Source organism: Microtus pennsylvanicus, chromosome 8 (assembly GCF_037038515.1).
Source record: "Microtus pennsylvanicus isolate mMicPen1 chromosome 8, mMicPen1.hap1, whole genome shotgun sequence".
In the NCBI taxonomy this organism is placed as follows: domain Eukaryota; kingdom Metazoa; phylum Chordata; class Mammalia; order Rodentia; family Cricetidae; genus Microtus; species Microtus pennsylvanicus.
In genome coordinates, this window is record NC_134586.1 from 56,123,706 (window position 1) to 56,141,475 (window position 17,770).

Sequence of the window (17,770 nt, forward strand, 5' to 3'; positions counted from 1 at the left end):
TGTGTCTGCCTAGGGAGCTTCTTACGAACACCTAGGACATTTGGATAGACCTTCTTCGTGGCATTTCTTACCTGGTACTGGCAGGTGGCCAACCGCCCCCCCCCCTTCTTCTCCCAGCTGTCTGTGCTGGAGACAGAATTTGTAGCGCCAGCGGGTCTGGGCCCCCTTAATCAAGGATCTGGGGGCCCTCCAGGTCACTGCGAACGACCCACCAGTTAAACTGAGTCTTAACCAGAGCACTTGAGACAGCCTGTGCTCATCATAAGCCGCTGGTCATCAACTTTCTGATCTTAGACAAGGTACCCCCTGAGACTGGGGCATTCTGCAGCCAGGGCTAGCAAGCAAAGCAGGTGGCATTGGCTAGTCTGTAAAGTTGATTGATCCCAGCTCGTCCGCTCAGGGCAGGGTCAGGCTGGGCCAGCACACTTCTCCACTGCACTGCCTACGCTGGGCTCTGCATTCTTCTCACTCTGTCCAATGTCTCGCACCCCCTAGGGAGAAGTGCAGCCAAAGGTCAAAGGCTCAACAGCAAGGGTGTAGCTGAGCAGCCTTGGCCCAGGGGGAAGATGCCCCAGCTGTCCAGAAACCCATGACCAGCTTAGGGCATTTTGCCTAACCCTGAGTCAGATTAGACCCCCTTGCTTCAGAACCTTCTGGAAGCTCACTCACAGGTAGTATATACAACCCAAGCTTTCTCAGTCTCTCTTGGGTCCCTTTCATTCCCCTGACCCCGTCTTCTTGCTCATGTTACTCCAGCCACATGGTCGCCAACTTACCAGGCACAAACTTCAGGGCCTTTGCATATGCTGTTCCCTCTGCCTGGGTATGCTCTGACCCCAACACTCAACGTGGCTCTCTCCTCCAGGGTTTGTAAGTGATAGGTACCTTCCAGGTGAGCCTGCATTTGCACTACCTCTTCCTTCCCCTCTTTTCCTATCCCGTTTAACAGTTCTGGATACTTACTACCTTCTAATTTTTTAAAAAGTTTCACTTTATTCTTTGTTCTCTTGTCTCCTGCAAAGAATGTAAGCTGCACAGAGATTTCTAGATATTCAGAAGCAGAGTTTGCATGGCCAACACCATGCAGAAGCCTGTAATTTTAGGACACGGGCGCAAAGGCAGGATGCCATGAGCAAGCTGGCTGCTGGACCAACTGGAATCGGTGAGCTCCAGGCTCGGCAAGAGACCCTGCCTCAATGAACAAAGTGGAGAGAAGCAGAGAAAGACACCAAATGTCAGCGTCAGGCCTCTGCCTGCACGCATACATATGTGATGTGTGCCCGCCCCCAACATGCATATTCAGCCCACACACACAGAAAAGAAATTAAACAGGGTCCCAGGGATTTACCCTAAACGGGACAGTTGGTCCTCTGGGAAATCAGAACAATTTTCTTGTAAGAGACAAAACAAGCTTCTGTCTGATTGACCTGTCCTTTGGTGAGAGAGGAGTGTTGAAGTCTCCTACTATTAATGTGTGGGGTTTGATGTCTACCTTGAGTTCTAGCAATGTTTCTTTTATATAAGTGGGTGCTTTTATATTAGGGGCATAGATATTAAGGATTGAGACTTCATCCTGGTGGATTGTTCCTGTTATGAGCATAAAGTGTCCATCTCCATCTCTTCTGATTGATTTTAGTTTGAAGTCGATTTTGTTAGAAATTAGTGTAGCCACACCCGCTTGTTTCTTAGGTCCATTTGATTGAAAAACCTTTTCCCAACCCTTTACTGAGAGCAGATATCTGTAATTGTGGTTGAGGTGTGTTTCTTGTAAACAGCAGAATGTTGGATCCTGATTTCTTATCCAATCTCTTAGCCTGTGCCTTTTTATAGGTGTACCCTCTTTTTCCACCATCTAGAAAGAAAAGCTCCCACATACAGAAGGAAGGACTTATTTGCTTATTTTCAGAGTTGGAGCTAGATGCTAGGGTCTCAGGCTTGCTAGGCGAGCTCTCCCTGATGCTCCATTTCCACACTCGCTAGAGAGAAGGAAAAGACAACCAGGCAATAGAAACTCTCCACGGGAGACCTGGATGGGGCAGAGATCTCTCAGCAGCAGAAACATCCCATGCACCACCCATTCAAAGAAATGCCTCATAGAAAAGGCCAGAGAGTGGGTGGTGGTGGCGCACACCTTTAATCCCAGCACTTGGGAGACAGAGACAAGCAGAACTCTGTGAGTTCAAGGCTAGCCTGATCTACAAAGCACGTTCCAGGGCAGCCAGGACTATTACACAGAGAAACCATGTCTCAAACAATAAAAATAAATGAATAAATAAATAAATGAAAAAAGAAAGAAGAGGCCAGAGAGGGTGTCGAGCTCCTAGTCTCTGGCAGTCTTTTAAACTTTAAGAACAATCTTTGGCAGTGGAATGACTTTTATTTCTTCAAATTTGCAGGGTTTTTGTTTTTTGTTTGTTTTTGTTTGAAACAAGGTATTGATATAGATCGCAGGCTCTCTAGCTCAGCCTCATTTTTGAAAGCTTAATTTAAAAAGACTTATTTATATTTTCCGTGTATGAATGTTCTCTATGTGCACATATATGCAGTGCCCATGGAGGCCAGAAGAGGATGTAAGATCCCTGGAACTGGAGTTACAGACAGTTGTGAACCACCATGTGGGTGCTGGGAATCAAATCCAGGTCCTCTGCGAGAATAGCCTGTCCTTTTAAATTCTGAGCCATCTCCCTAGCATCATGTATTTTAATTTTAAATAACCCTTTAATAGAAAAACTTACATTGCTTTTAAAAGGAAATAAATGGATATAAAATATGTTATTTGAGCCAGGCAGTGGTAAGGCATGCCTTTAATCCCAGCACTCGGGAAGCAGAGGCAGGCTGATCTCTTTGAGTTCAAAGCCACCCTGGTCTACAAGAGCTAGTTCCAGGACAGGCACCAAAGCTACAAAGAAGCCTTGTCTTGAAAAACAAACAAACAAAAAACAAACAAAACATGTTATTTGAGTATCATATGGCTTTGCCTGTAAAAACGCCTAGTACTGAGTCCTCTGGGGGTGTTGATATTTTCCTCATGTTTTCTCGCAAATTTCATACGTTTTATCAAGATATATTTGATTTTAGAGTCCTTCTTTCTCTACTTTTCCTTTTTTATTGTTGCTTTAGAATTGCTATACTTTCCTCCCCTTAATAGTTGCTATTTAATCTGGTGCATAGTGCATTTAAGGTAAGAGCTCTATCACTGAGCCCAGACTCAGGTATATCCTTTTAACAGGAAAATAGAAGTCGTTCTCCTTGTCAGGCACATATTCTTCTATTGTTTCCTTATTTCCTGAGATATCTTTATGGCCAGATTTCTCCTGTTCAGACCTCTGCTCAAATGTCACATGAGCCCATGGCTTTCTTGATCGCCAGGTCTGAAAGAGTCTGCCCTGCTCTCTGATCTCTGGCCTTGGTTCATCTCATTTCATGGTTCTGGTTTTCTAGTTTTTACTTATGTGTCATTGTCCATCTTTCCCACAAGTCAACAAGCTCTTTAAGGTCATGGATTTGGACTGGAGATAGAGTTCTTGCCTGACTTGTGGGGCCAGGGTTTGATCTCCCGACACAGCACACACGCGCAAGCACACCTACTCACGGATAATAAAATAAAGGACGTGTATCTTGGATTGACATTCTCCTGGTTAGCATAGCTTCATTTCCTCTCCCATGCACATGTTCACAGATCCAGTTGCACCCCCAAATCTGCAGCCCTCCCCCTGACAGCTACTGCCAACGGGGATCTCATCCTGCTGGCTTGTTCCTGCAGAGGCAGACCTCTGAAGCAATGCAGGTGGGCTCAGCAGGAGTCCCGTGGGGTACTGGCCAGGGCTTGTCTTGCGTGGGATGCCTGCTTCCCTGGCAGCTCACTTCGCTACAGCATGAGCAAGCATGAAGCTGCAAGTCCAGGACGAGGTGTCACAGGGAAGGTTTCCCAAGGCCTTCCTCCTTGACTTGGAGACATGGCCCTCTTCTCACCCAGTTCCTGTATGATCTTCCCTGTGTTTGTCTGTGTCCTGATCTCTTCTCCTAAGAATTCTATCCCAGTGGCTTTTTTTTTTAAAAAAAATTTAATTCCATCTTTGAAGGTCCTGTTTCCAGAACACAGGCTTTCTGAAGGACTGGAGTTAGTATCATGACATAAGCATTGGGAGAGACATCCAGTTCTTGACTCTTGAGTCCCTTGGGTAAACAGCTCTCCTAAAGCTGCCTCACCTGCAGCCATTTAAGTAATCCCAGTCCAGTTACCCAAGGGAGGTTGAGGCCACACTGCACACTGCCGGGCCCCACCCCCACAGGGGTTGGCAGCCCAAGAGTCCTGGTGGCTGGTAATTCTCAGCCGACAGCCACAAAACAAGCCCCTGTCCAAGTGACCCTGATGTTCAAAGCTCTAATCAGTTACATCCATGCCAACAGGCCTCTTGCCCCACCTAAGGGAGGAAGTTGATATGGGTAGCAAAACAAGGGTCTGGGTGTTCCGCCTCATTTCAAGCCCTGCTCCTGAGCCTTGGGTGTACGATTCCAGGCAAGTCGCAACCCTTCCATTCCTGTCTGAAAATGAGAATGACCCTGAGGTGTCTGGACCCTGGAGGAAAATCATTCAGAGCCCCTGTGCAGAGGGCTATGGGAATATTGTCAATCAGAGCCTGAGGAGATGCACCCTTGGAACCCACACGGTCTCTCCTAGCTTCCCAGCTGGGGACAGAACTTGGGTGCTGCCTTGCTGTTCCTGCTGGGTGCAGGGATCCCAGACGCCGGATGGAACTGTGATGCTGGGGTTCCCTGCCCAGTACTCTCCAGGCCACGCTACCGTCGGAGGCTTCCTGTCTATCAGCCCTGCATCCTGGCTGGTGCTGTTCTGCTACAGTTAACTCCTCTCTCTCCTGAGTCTCCCAGACATTGCCCCTGTACACTCCCACAGGTCCTTCCCCAGGGCGTCTGCTTCTCTGAGGACAGAATGAATGCAGGGAGCCATTCTGTGGCTTGCTCAGGAATTGAGTGAATTACATACCAAACCTTAGAAAAGCGCCTGGAACCAAGTAGAATTTTTTGAGTTGGGGCCACAGCTCCTTCCTGTAAGCCAGTCGCAGGGACTACAACTACCCAGTGTATAGAGGTCTGATAGACAGTAAGTGTCTGAGGTCATGTGTCATTCATCTGCATGTGCCTGCTGACATCCCCCTGTACTCAATAAATGCATAATTACTACATTGCAAATAATAATAAACTATGTACTTAAAGAGTCGGTCTACAACTAAGTTAACGAATCTACTCTATAGGCAACTAGACTAATTTATTGCAAAGATTTATTTTTATTTCACATGTATGGGTGTTTTGCCAACATGTATGTCTATGCACCATGTGCATGCAGTACCCATGGAGGCTGGAAGTGGGTGTCCAATCCCCTGGAACTGGAGTTTACAGATGGTTGTGAGCCTCCATGTGGGTGCTGGGAACTGAACCCAAGACCTCTGCAAAAGGCTTCTTAGGGCCCAGAGTGTGCTCCACTTCCACTGACCTCAGGCCCTTTGCACCACTGCTTCCTTTTCCCAGTCACCTCTATATTCCTAGGTCAGAGCTGACATTTACCCGACCTTCTTTATAGCTAGTACCTCTTTTCCTAAGCATTTTTCTACATTTGTAGTGATCCATTAATTAGTGTGTTCGTTAATTAATCCTTGTCTCCCATGGTGGCATTGCCAATATCGTTCAGTCTCCTATTCTTAGAACTTCTAGTTCTTAACAGAATGACCCCAAAGAAAGACCGTGTCTCTCGACACCCCTGTAGCTGGCAGAAGTGAGGGAGGAAGCTCTGGGTTATCCTACTCGTACTTCTCCGAAGGTAGGGACAAGAACTCTCAGGGGCTAAGCAGACAAGGCCATTGTCTGGGAGGGGATGCCAGGGGAGACGACTGTAGACAGCTCATGCAGGGCTTCTGCTTTACCAGGGGGGCTCTCAGGAGAGTGACAGAAACACGATGCGTTAAGCGTTGCTTTGAGTCTCTGTTGCAAATGGTTAATGGCTACCGGTAGTCTCCGAAGCGTAAGGATCTGACTTAGGGTTCTTGCCTTGGGATAGCTTGAGTGGCACCTTGTAGAGCTCTGGCTTTGGACCTTCCCAGGCTACTGGACTGCAGAATGATGCTCTCTTGGTGCTGGGCAGCAGCAGTGACCACAGTTCCCAGTCAGCTGCCTGACAGAGGCTGTGATGCAGGGGCAGGGGTTGTGTGCAGGGTGATTTATGTGAGGTGCTGAATGCAGGGTGTATAAGGTACTTGGGTACAGATGCTGCGGGGTATTATGTAGAGAGTGTTGTGTGCAGGGTTCTAGATACAGGCGCTGTGTACAGTGTGCCATGCTGCGTTGCTGAGTGAGACTGCTCCATATAGTAGGGGTATTCAGTGCATTTTCTACTTTGGGGAGTTTGTCGGGAGGGGATCCTGCTGTGTCTGAGGAGGGTCTGCCCATGAGGGACCAAGTCTGTTCCTAGTCACCTATCTCCCAGCTAGCCTGGTGGGATGGGCTGCACATTGCACAACAGCATTGTAGTCAAATGCAGTAGCAGCCTCTTTATCTTCCACTCTGGAGAAGCTAGAGGATGGGGCTGTGGGACTCAGGGAGCTGTGCTGGCAGTGGCAGACAGGAGGTAGTAGGCAGGAAATACAACCCCAGGTCATTGACAGAGCCTCCGAGTTCTTTCTGAGAAGCTTGTACGAATCCCCAGTTGATACAATAAGTCACTTTCCTGAGTGCCCATCAGATGCCAGGTACAGGGCCAAGGGCCAACAGAGGTGTGTCCTCTATGCCAGCTCGGTCCCAATGCTTGACAGATTCTGCCTCACTTCTCCAACCCAGTGTCCCTAGGACGTTGGTGCTGTCCTAAAGGCATGGGCATAAGAGTCCATAGGAGGAGCTGGCACCATCAGGACAGGAGTGAGCTCCTGTCTGCGTAAAGTGTGACGGTACCATGAAAACTCAGCCCAAAGCCTGACTGGCAGGGTCTGCTTGAGGACTCACATGGCAATGACATGTGGGTGACAGGAGAAGAATCCTGAGCCCAGACCTGCTTGACCTACTGGGGAGGAGCTGAAGTCTCGGTCAGAACTGAAGATGCCTCCAAATGCCACCCTAGGTCCCAGCATGCCCTCCCGAGCCATATAGCATGGGCCTCACCTGGCGACAGTGAATCTCCCCTCCCTGACTGAAGGGAGACTTAACATAGGTCTGCCATGCCAACCTCGGGCTGAAGTTCCCACCAACCTCGTCTGGCCACCTGTTCTGTAAGCCCAGCAGAGCCAAAGTGCTGCCATCTTCATCAAATCAGCCACACCAGCTGCCGAAAGATGACCACAGCTGGGCTTGTTGACTGTTGATGCTGCCTCATGGAGGGAGGGCGGGGAGGGTCCTGGGATCCTAGCCAGAGTAGCCAGTCCCACCTCCCAGCTAGCCATAGGCAATTCTGCCCTGACTGGCAAGTGACCTGGGGAAGGGCTGGAGAATAGAGGTGGGGAAGGGCCTCCATCCACACAGTCATTGGAGAATCATCATCCCTGATGGCTGCGGACCTTTAAAATTAGACACACCTAATAGATACCTTTGAAGTGTGGCTGCTCCTGCCCGTAACCCCTCACCCATACTCTATAGGTTCTCCAGAGTGAACTTTGGTGCCCTTACTCCTCCGTTTGCTGTAGGACCTTAAGAGGTGCAGTAGGTGTTTCTGTCTCTGAGGAAAGAATTTTCGTAACACCAGCTCTCAAGGGGCTGAAGGGTGTCCTGGAGTTGTTGAGGAGGGAACCCTGGAGATCTGGAGATGGCTACTCCCCCTTCCAGCCCTACACTAGCCATCTCTCAGATACTAAAGGGAGTTCCAGTACTGGCTCAGGCAGAGGAGGGGCAGGGTATGCAGGTCGCTTCTTGCTCAGGGTGACTTTAACCTCGCTTCTGGTTGAAGAAAGCCAGACTCTTACTCTAACTCTTTTAAAATGAGGACACTGAAACCGGGTTAAACCAGTGTTTCCACAGCCCACCTATGCTCTGCAAGTAGCTGCCACAGGTCTACAATCAGGAACCAACTTGAAGACATGACCAGGTGTTCTGTTAGTTTTCCAGCAAACATATTTTCCCTGCCATTTGAGAAGTATTAGAAGCTCATCAAAAAACAAAATAAATGACAACAGACCCTCTCATTGGATGTGGCCTGTGTGTGCAGTAGACTGTTGCTTGTCACCTCAGACAGATGTTTTGTTTGTTTTAAAGCACCAGGGATGGAACTCAGGGCCTCATCTCCAACCTTCATGGTCAACTTAATTCACAGTTTAAAAAGACCATTTTATAAAGCTTAAGGTGAAAAGAATATGTGAGCCTGTCCTGGGTGCTCAGGCCGGTAATCTCAGCAAGTGGGAGGCTAAGGCAGGAGGATTGCTATGAGCTCAAGGCCAGCCAGGGCTACTAATAAGATCTTGCCTCAAAAGAGAAAGAGAGATAGAGAGGGGGAAGAAAGAAAAGAAGGAAAAACTGTGACACAAACTCTATGCAGTTCTACCTAAAGAAAAAAAAAGCAGAAACGAACGAGAGGTTCAGCAACTTGTACCAGTGACGTTACCCAATATTTACACTGAGATCTCGGCGTGAGTCATCACTCCAGCGCCTCCTCTCGCATTTCTGCGTGTTCCTACAATGGGCATGCCTACTTAAAAATAGAACCAGTAAGAGAGTTTTACTGTTTTTTTTAAAAAAAAATCATATAAGAGTTATTTATATGTTATTTTTAAATAGCCCTTTTTTTTATGAGTGTAGAAGTAATATTGTCCTGCCTGGTGCCATACGCCAGAAATCATGTACTCTGGAGGCAGATCAAGAAATTTGTCTTAAACACGCACACACACTTTCTTATTGTTCAAAATGTCAGGAAATACAAGCACGTATTGAAAGAAAAGGAAATGTGGATGGTCACACCATTGTTAAGTTTTCTTACTGCATAACAAAAGAGGCACATTTTGAAGGTAGAGCTCCGCTTTGGAGACTTTTTAAAAATTCTAATCAAAGACATTGGGCAGGGCTAAAGAGATGGCTCAGCGGTAAAGTACTGGCTGCTGGCTGCTCCTGCACAGGTCCTGGGTTCATTTCTCAGCGCCCACATGGAGGTTCACAACCACCTATAGCTCTGGTTCCAAGGAATCCAATGCCTATTTCCGGCCTCTGAAGGCACGGCATGTACCTGGTGCATAGATATACGTGCAGGCAAAACACCCGTACATGTAAAATAAGAATAAATCTTGACAATAAATAATAGTCTAGTTGTCGATAGAAGTAGATTCATTCACTTAGCTGTAGACCTTTTGTTTCTTTGTTTGTTTTTTCTAAGACGGGGTTTCTCTGTAGCTTTGGAGCCTGTCCTAGAACTACTCTTTGTAGACCAGGCTTGCTTCCAACTCACAGAGATTCTCCTGCCTCTGCCTCTTGAGTGCTGGGATTAAAGGCGTGCGCCACTGCCACCCAGCTTGTAGACTTATTTTTAAGTAGATATTTCCTTTGTATTTGCTATGTGGTAATTATGTGTTTATCGAGTACAAGGTGATGTCAGCAGATGCATGCAGATGAGTGACATATGGCCTCAGACACATGTTGTCCCTCTAGGCTGGGCTGGGAGCATTCAAAATCCTCACAATGAGCTACTGGAGGTTAAAAGTGATTCCTCAAGTTCAATTTAGAAAATTCGATTTTACTATCACATATAAAATTATAATAAAAAGCCAGACCTGCAGGCATAGGCTTGTCATCCCAGTTATGTGGAGGCGGAGGCCTGGTCTACCGAGTGAGTTCAGGGTCACTTTAGGTGACTTAGTGAGACCCTGTCTCAAAATGAAAAATACAGAAGGGGCCGAGGCTGAGGATGAGAGTCAAGGCTGCTGCTGTGCATGCGTGAACCCAGTGTCCAGTGCCCAGAACAGCAAACGCAACATCAATGGCAATAAATATTTTTGGTGTGTATGTTTCTGCATATTTATCTTACTTTGGTATCGGGGGTGTACTGGGGACGGAAGCCAGGGCCACCTGACCTAAGCATATGTTCTGAGTTCCACCCTAATGCTTTTCTGACCCTCCGTCCCTCTTTCCTGCCTTCCTTTCAGGGTCTATCTCCCCACTCACCCACTCATTTCTCTTGAGATAGTGTCTTTTGTAGCTCAGACTGGTCTTTTCTTCTCATGGTGTGGTTGAGGCTGACCTTGTATGACCTCTACCACCTCACTGCTAGGATTACAGGCATGAGCCATCATGCCCAGTCTATACAATGCTGGGCTGGAACCCAAGGCTTTCCGTATAACAGGCAGGCAAACACTGAATCACGTTCCCAGCCTCTATCTTGCTTCTTAAAGCAGAATTTGAAGAACAGGACAGTGAACCAAGGGTTTTTCATTGTGACGTTTGTGTCTCGATTGCTCTCTAGGATCTCCAGTCCTGCAGGTCCCTGCCCCAGCGGGCTCCAGGCTTCCTTCTCTGGGACTGTGTCAGCTCTCAGGGCCATGGCTTAGTAAAAGCGTGACAGCTGATGGCCAATCTTACAAGTGAAAGCATGTCACCGTGTTGCTCTGCGCCCCCGTAATTGCTAGATGCACATCCCCAAGTGCTCATTTGCTCCTGACTAACATCGTGAGTCCCTAGGGAGGGCCTGTGTGCAGCCCCTTGCAGATCCGGTATCCAGACTTTTTAGGTATCTTACCCAGAGATACCTAAACCCAGTCTTATCTGTGCCCAACATGCTTTTGAAATAGCAGAATTTGTTTACATTTCTAAAGCCAAATACAGCCATGGATTCTGCCTTTGGCATCTGCTGAGAAAAAAAGAATCCCTCTGCATCAAAGTCCTGTGTGTGTTTTGTCCCATTGTCTTCCCACAAGGAATTAGCCTATGAGACCAGGTGATGAAACCTCTTCTGAGTAGTTGGAATTTTATCTTACCCCAGGCCAAAGTCAGAATCTCACCTGTACAGACTGGACACGCCTGGCTTGCCTGTCTCCCCTTTGATCTTGCCTTAGGATGTGTGAGGTCAGGAGATTCCCACCTGAATGAACAGAGGAGCCTCCTGCTGATCGACAACACGGCCTGAGCCAGAGGCACAGAGGACTCAGTAATCCAGGCCAGCATGAGACTGGGGTTGTATAATACTCTAAAGTCATGGCAGCGAGCACTGACCTCCCCAGAAAGAGGCTTTTTCCTCATGCGCTCAGGCTGTGCCAGGTGCTACAGGGCAGGTGTGTCACACCTCAGGTCTCAGACAAGGAACTGGGAGTCTAAAGAGCACACAGAGAAGCAGGGACCCAGTCCAGACTGCAGAGGGTGACACGCTCCTGCTTCCGGGACAGAACTGTCCCCTGGGGTCAGTGACACCTAGCTGCAGCTGTCAGGTTGAAGGAGTCCTATGGAACCTTTCAAGGCAATGGGGAAGACTGTTGAGGTTGGGGACAAGAATCAGCACTCCAGAGGTGAGGACAGCCCGAAGGGAGGGGTACTTGGGTTGGTGCCCCACTGCTCAGTCTTTGGGTCTGGGGATTGGGGTGATGGTACAGGAGACAGGTGTTTGATAGAGCCACATGTAAGGCCCTGCCCCAAAGTCTGGAGAGAGGACAGCCTAGCGAGCCAGCACAGCTCTCTGAAGCCCTCACATATGCTTAGCCCTGTCTGTCATGATGGGCATGGCTGTGCTATAGACAGGCAGACAGGACAGGACAGAACGTGACAGGTGTTTCCGAGAATGGACTTTGTATAGAGATCTAAAGGATTCAAGTGCCTAGCCAGGCGGAGGGTCCAGCAAGAAGAGTCCTGGCTAGGAGCCTAGGGCGCGCAAAGGTCCCTAGGCAAGGCTGGCTCAAAGGCCGAAGCCTGTGCCAGTGTGGGTGGAGCCTGAGGAGGGCACCAGAGGACCCTGCCAGTGTTCCAGCTGCCAGGATGGTGACACATGAGCTGGCTTCCAGAGCAGGAGTGGTTATATGAGGCTCAGAGTCACTCAGTCAATCATGAGAGGGTACACAAGAAAAGCCCATCTTCTCTGCTTCTACTGCCAAGGCTACCACAGGGGCCATTCCCTAGAGATGCTGGCCCAAATGGTGTGTCCATTAAAAAAATTTACGGTTGCCAAGTGGTGGTGGTGGGGGGGGCAGGCCTTTAATCGCAGCACTAGGACTGAGTTTAAGACCAGCCTGGTCTACAGAGCGAATTCCAGGTCAGCCAAAGCTTTGCAAAGAAAACCACAAACAAATGCACTGTTATTGTTAAGGGGGAGGGTGCACATGCATGCCATGGTGTACACGTGGTGCTAGCTCTGCTTCTACCTTCGCATGGATTCCAGGACTCAAACATGTATTTCCAGCCCTGCACAAGCTGACCAATCTCGCCAGACCCCAAGCGTGTCCATTTTAAGACCCAGTGATTGTGACATGTCTTGCTTGTCCCCATTAGCGAGATTATCCTGCATGGTTATTCAGGCAATTCCTGGGTGGCTGTGTTGTGGGAGGATCCACACTTGCCTCACCAGCGCCTCCTGCTGGTGTTGCCTTCGCTGCTGCAAACAGGCAGTGAGTGCCCCATCAGAGACCATGTACATCAAGCTTCTGACGCATCTGACAGGAGAGGAAGAGAGTGAAGACCAGGTCAGAGGGTTTATATCTGTAATTCTAGAACTCAGGAGGCTGCAGCAACAGAGTCTCTGTGAATTGGAGGCCAGCCTTGTCTACAATATGGAACCCTGTCTCAAAAAAAAATTAAAAATTAAAAAAAGCCCCATTGATTCACAAGTCTTGATGTGAGGGTCCCTGAGACAGAAGTGGGTTAAATGGCTCCTGCTTTTTTCGCTTGAGTAGTACCAGAATGCACCGGGGCCCTGGCCAACTCCCATTCTTCTTACAGCCCTGGCAATCACTAGCAGTCCTGGCACAATGCAGGGCTGCCTCCGCCGCAACTCTTGGAGGAGTATCTAACTGCAAGCCTCCTTGGCCACCCTCAGCCATTCTCTCTAGAACCCAGATGTCTGCACCCACCTGGAAATAGTCCCTCACCTGGTCTTCTGACTGGGGCTCTCTTCTATGCCTCTGGCTGATTCAAGGTGTTTTTTACACAGCCTTGGGCATCTGGTTGGAAACATCTGGAGTCTTGAGCACCAAGAGCTCTAAAGAAACTGAGGTCTGTGACCTTCAGTGTCTGTGCCCAAGCACGTGTCTGCAGGGAAGCATCTAGGGTGCAGATCCCAACTCACCCGCTGTCTGTCATAGGCGGTCCTGTTTCAGGTCCAGCCCCAAGGAGGACAGTTAAGTGGTACTCAGCCCTACCCCAGAGACTGTTAAAGGACAGGGGGTCTGCATCCCTAGGTGATAGCCATGACATTCCCAGTTCAGTCTCTGCCATGCCACAGGCTGTGGGGGGGGGGCATCAGCCCCACCAGAGAATGTAGCAGGCAAGCATATTTACCCTTGAGAGAGCTACACGAGAAGGTAAGAAGCAGGAAGCAGGTCTGCTTCTGTGCATCCCAGACAGCCAGGGATGTGATGTCAGACAGGATGGAAGCAACAAGACAAGAGACAGAATGGTGGTGCTGGGGAACCAGAAGATTGTTTAGCCAGAAGGTGGCAGAAGTCTTGAAGGGGAGTTTGGGAAGGAGGCTACAGTCAGAGCAACGGTCCTGGGGCAGCGAGTCTGGTGTGATAAAGAAGCAGAAGGGAGGCTAGTGTGACCTTGAGCAGCCAGAGGACAGTCAGAAAAGAGCAAACATTGGACTTTGTGGGCTCCAGGGAGGATGTGACTCGAGGTGAGCCGAGACTTCTGGGTAATGGCGTGGTCCACCCAGGTCTCCTGAAAATCTCTCAAGCTGACTCACCAGGAGGAGAATATGGAGGAGGTGGGTAGATCCAAGAGGCCGGAGGCGGGGGTGTCTATCATGTGCTAAGGACATTTCGGGGAGGGCGGCCTCAAGGTGGCTCCTCACCAGGGTCCTTAGCAGATCATTGCTCACCAGTGGCTCTGCTCTGAGTGCGTGAGGAACATCAAGTTGCATAGCCTGGTAAAGGACTGTTTTAATCTATTACAGAGATCACACAGAACGGTTAATGAACTCATCATGAGCCACACAGATAGAAGACCATGGAGTCAAGATTTGGACCCACATTGTTGGAAACCAGGACCCAGGCTCTTAAAAGGAAGATAATAATGCCTCCCCTATAAGAAACTATTTATAAAGGCAACAAAACCCTGGGCCTCTATCAGGAAGGTGAGCCGCTGGAAGACGGGTGGAGCTTAGTCTGACTGTAAGCTGCCCCATGGATCCACCAGGGAAGAATTAGTTCGAGTTGGCCTGGGGAGTCCTCCCCCCATCTCCATTTTATCTTCTGGGAATGTGGGGAAGGGAGGATTAGCCACCCAATGAAACACTGGCTTGGGGAACCTGGAAGAATGGGAAAGGCAGCTCTGGAAATGGACCAGTCACAGGCAGGAGAGGTCAGTGGAGGGGACCTTGGAGAAGGGACATGGAGCTGTGTTACAGGTTCCTAAGGCACTGGGCATTTGGGATGCAGGGCAATTTAGGAACGCGCCTCCATTCACACTGACTGGTTCTATAAGAAGGGACCCTGATTAAGGTCATGGCGTTGAGACCTGACAAGTTCAGCTAGGACGAAAACCTACCATGGTGGGTAACAAGTCCATCGTTTGCACTACTGAAACCATGCCTAGACCCACAAGGACCCTTCCACGGTAAAGTGGACTCCTGTGCTCCTGTCAGGAACCAGCACGCCTGGGGATACAAGGGCCCTACAGTGACTGACCAGAGAGAGCCTTTGCTTGCTCTGTGAAAACCCACCGGTCTCTCTATTCCTTTGTCTAGGTCAGAGATGTCTCTGCTGACAGGAGGCCCCTGCTCTTGCAGGATCCTGTCTCCCAGGCTCGCCTGACCATTCATTGAAAACAACCCCCAGCCCATCCCTCCCCCATAGGCGGCAGCTTCTCTGCAGGCCCCAGTCTGGCCTGGCCTGCTGCCACTAGCCCACACTGGCCCTGGGCCTCCCTCCGTGAGAAAGTCCCTCCGGGAGGATTTGCCATCTTTTGTTCTCAGCTGCACTTGCTGTCGTGAGCTGAGTGCTGAAGCAGTTTTTCCAGTGCAGACCAAGGCTAAGCCAGCCTGCTCAGTCTGGGACCCATGGGGTCAGGAGACGGGCGGGCTGCAGCGCTGCCCTTGGGGACTGAGGTGTCCCTAACCCCCTCGAGGACCCCCTCACACAGCTGGCAATAGTGGCTGCACAACTGCTTTGCTGAGGTCACCAGGCTGCCTGTGTTCTGGAGTCTGGAGTCCCCTATCTAATTCTGAGCCCTGGCCATGAGGTCCCAGGACTGTTGTTCCCCAGTGAGTTCCCCAAAACATTTGAGAAGCCCTTGCTTTGCTCCTGGCCCAGATGGAAGTGTTTCCTTGCTGGTAACATGGGCATGGCTCAGGTATGAGCAGGCCATAGCACAAAGGTGCTTCAGGCCGGTGCTATTATGTCCCTGTTACCCTCATGTCATTAGCCGTGTGCTCCTTGTCCAGCCAAGCTTCCAGAGGTGTAAACCCATCAGAGTGTCCACCTTTCAGACAACCAAATGGCCAGTGAAGATGAGCTCGGTGTCCAGCTAAGTGTCCAGATGTCAGGACACTTGGAGAAGTGAGGCTTACTCATTCTTTGCTATATTGCATTAACTGCTTATGGGGGTAGGCAAGTGCTCGACCACTGGGCTGCACTTCCAGCCTGAGATTATACAAGTATTGTAGTTCATAAGAACACACTGGCCTCTTCCGGTGCAGGGACGACCCAGCCACGGGTGTTTCCCCTGCGTCCACTGAGACAGTAGCTGGTGTGCAGATGGCCATCCTTGCCACGTTCACTGCTTAGCAAACATTCCAGAGCTCAGCCCCTGTAACAGTGGCAACATCGGCTGTGTTCCCAGATCTGCCAGCTAGGGTTTGTGTGAGGGGGAGCCACTCATGACACATAGCATCATTGGGGATGATGGGAATGATGGAGGCTGGAGTTAGCTGAGAGATTGCTTTCACCTCCCTCTCTGCGCATCAATGCTGATTCCCAGTGAGCTGAGCTCTTAGCTGCGACACCCACACATGGGTCCTCTATGCAGCTACACCCCCCACTTTCTGGAGGCTGTTTCCCAAGCAGCCCAGGAGAGCACTGGGAAGAGGCTGTGTCAGCTTTTATGATCCAGTCTTGACAATCAGGCCTCATCCTATTGATCCAGGCAGTGTGGAGACCCACCCATGACCAAGGGACCAGAAACAAGCAGTCCCTGTGTCCTGACACAGAGCAGCAAGATCCCAGAAAAGCATATGAGTGGATATACTGCTTTGGCTAATTTATTCTTTTACATTTGTATGTGTGTGTGTGTGTGTGTGTGTGTGTGTGTGTGTGTGCATGCATGCGTATAGGCCAGACACTGACACTAAGTGTCTTCCTCAATAATTCTCCAAATAAAAATAATAATTGCTATTATTGTTTTATCATTATTGGTTTTGTTTTGTTTTGAGACAGGGTTTCTCTGTGTAACAGCTCTGGATACTAGGAACTCACTTTGTAGATCAAGTTGACCTCGACCTCAAAGATCCGCCTGCCTCTGCCTCACCAGTGCTTCTCACTGAACCTGGTTCAGTGGTTCAGCTTTGCTGACCAGCCAGCAGACTGCAAGAACCCAGCTGTCTTCACCTCCCCAGTGCCTGGCTTATGTGGGCGCTGAAGAGTCAGACCCAGGGCTTTATACTGGCACAGCAAACACTTCAGCAACTGAGCCATCTCTGTCCCAGATGGCAGACTTTTAAATAAATGATTGTGTGTCAATTGATTATCTAGATAGAGAGGACAGAAAATTAAATTCCCACCCTGATGTGTGCAAAGCTGCTTTCTGGATCGGGTAGGACAAAAGCATGAAGGATGCATTTGCAAAGGTTCAGGGTAACCAAGGCACCTGACAAAGAACAGATATCCACAAGGCATGGAGGAAGGCATGCAGGAAGGATGCCCAGTGACATGTCGCAGAAGAAAGCTGAGAGCCATTCAGCACTTGAGGAGATATCAGTCCCTCACTGTCCATGGTGGTAAGCAAGTTAAAGCCACACTAAAGCTGTGGTGTCCGGGGTGACACACAGCAGCGTCAGAGGCACAAGGGAGGCAGAGGTAGGAGGAGCAGGGTCTCAAGGCCACCCTCATCTATGTAATAAATTCCAGGCTATCCTGGGCTAAATGAGACACTGTCTCAAAAAGCTCGTACCAAAGTATGGTTCTACTTAAGTCTAGCTCGGTGAACCAACGAGTTTATTTGGTTTGTTTACAAGAGCATGGGTGAGGGGTTTATACCAGGAGTATTGGTGAGCACCCCAAACAGTTGCATCATGGGAAAGTCCCACTTCAGCGTGGGTGAGGACTTCCCAACCACTGCCTACATGGAGTCCCCTCATCAATTAACCTTCCGCCTCCATGCACTCGGTCTGCCCGGTGCCCCAGATACCGTGAGCATCAGGTGACGTGTGACAACCTCCCCACTATCTCTTTTTTTATAGGGAAAGTCAGCAGGCCCAATACTGAGGGCCTCTTGCCAGCAGCCACAGCTGCTCCGAAGATGGTAACTACTATCGTGCTTGGAGGACTGTGTTCCAGAGCAGCAAGGAAAGGAAGGAACCTTAATTCACCCGCTGGGGAGTGGAGTCAGCACAATGGCTTGGGAAAGCAGCGTGACATGATCTAGTGACATAAACTCA

The 17,770-nt window shown here is 49.5% G+C and overlaps 1 long non-coding RNA gene across 1 annotated transcript; it reads left to right on the forward strand.

The window, feature by feature from the left end:
* The first annotated feature begins 341 nt into the window (after positions 1 to 341).
* On the forward strand, positions 342 to 17,770 carry LOC142855528 (uncharacterized). Its single transcript, XR_012911522.1, has 3 exons — positions 342 to 671; positions 14,072 to 14,251; positions 17,573 to 17,770. It is a non-coding gene; the product is annotated as an uncharacterized LOC142855528 (long non-coding RNA).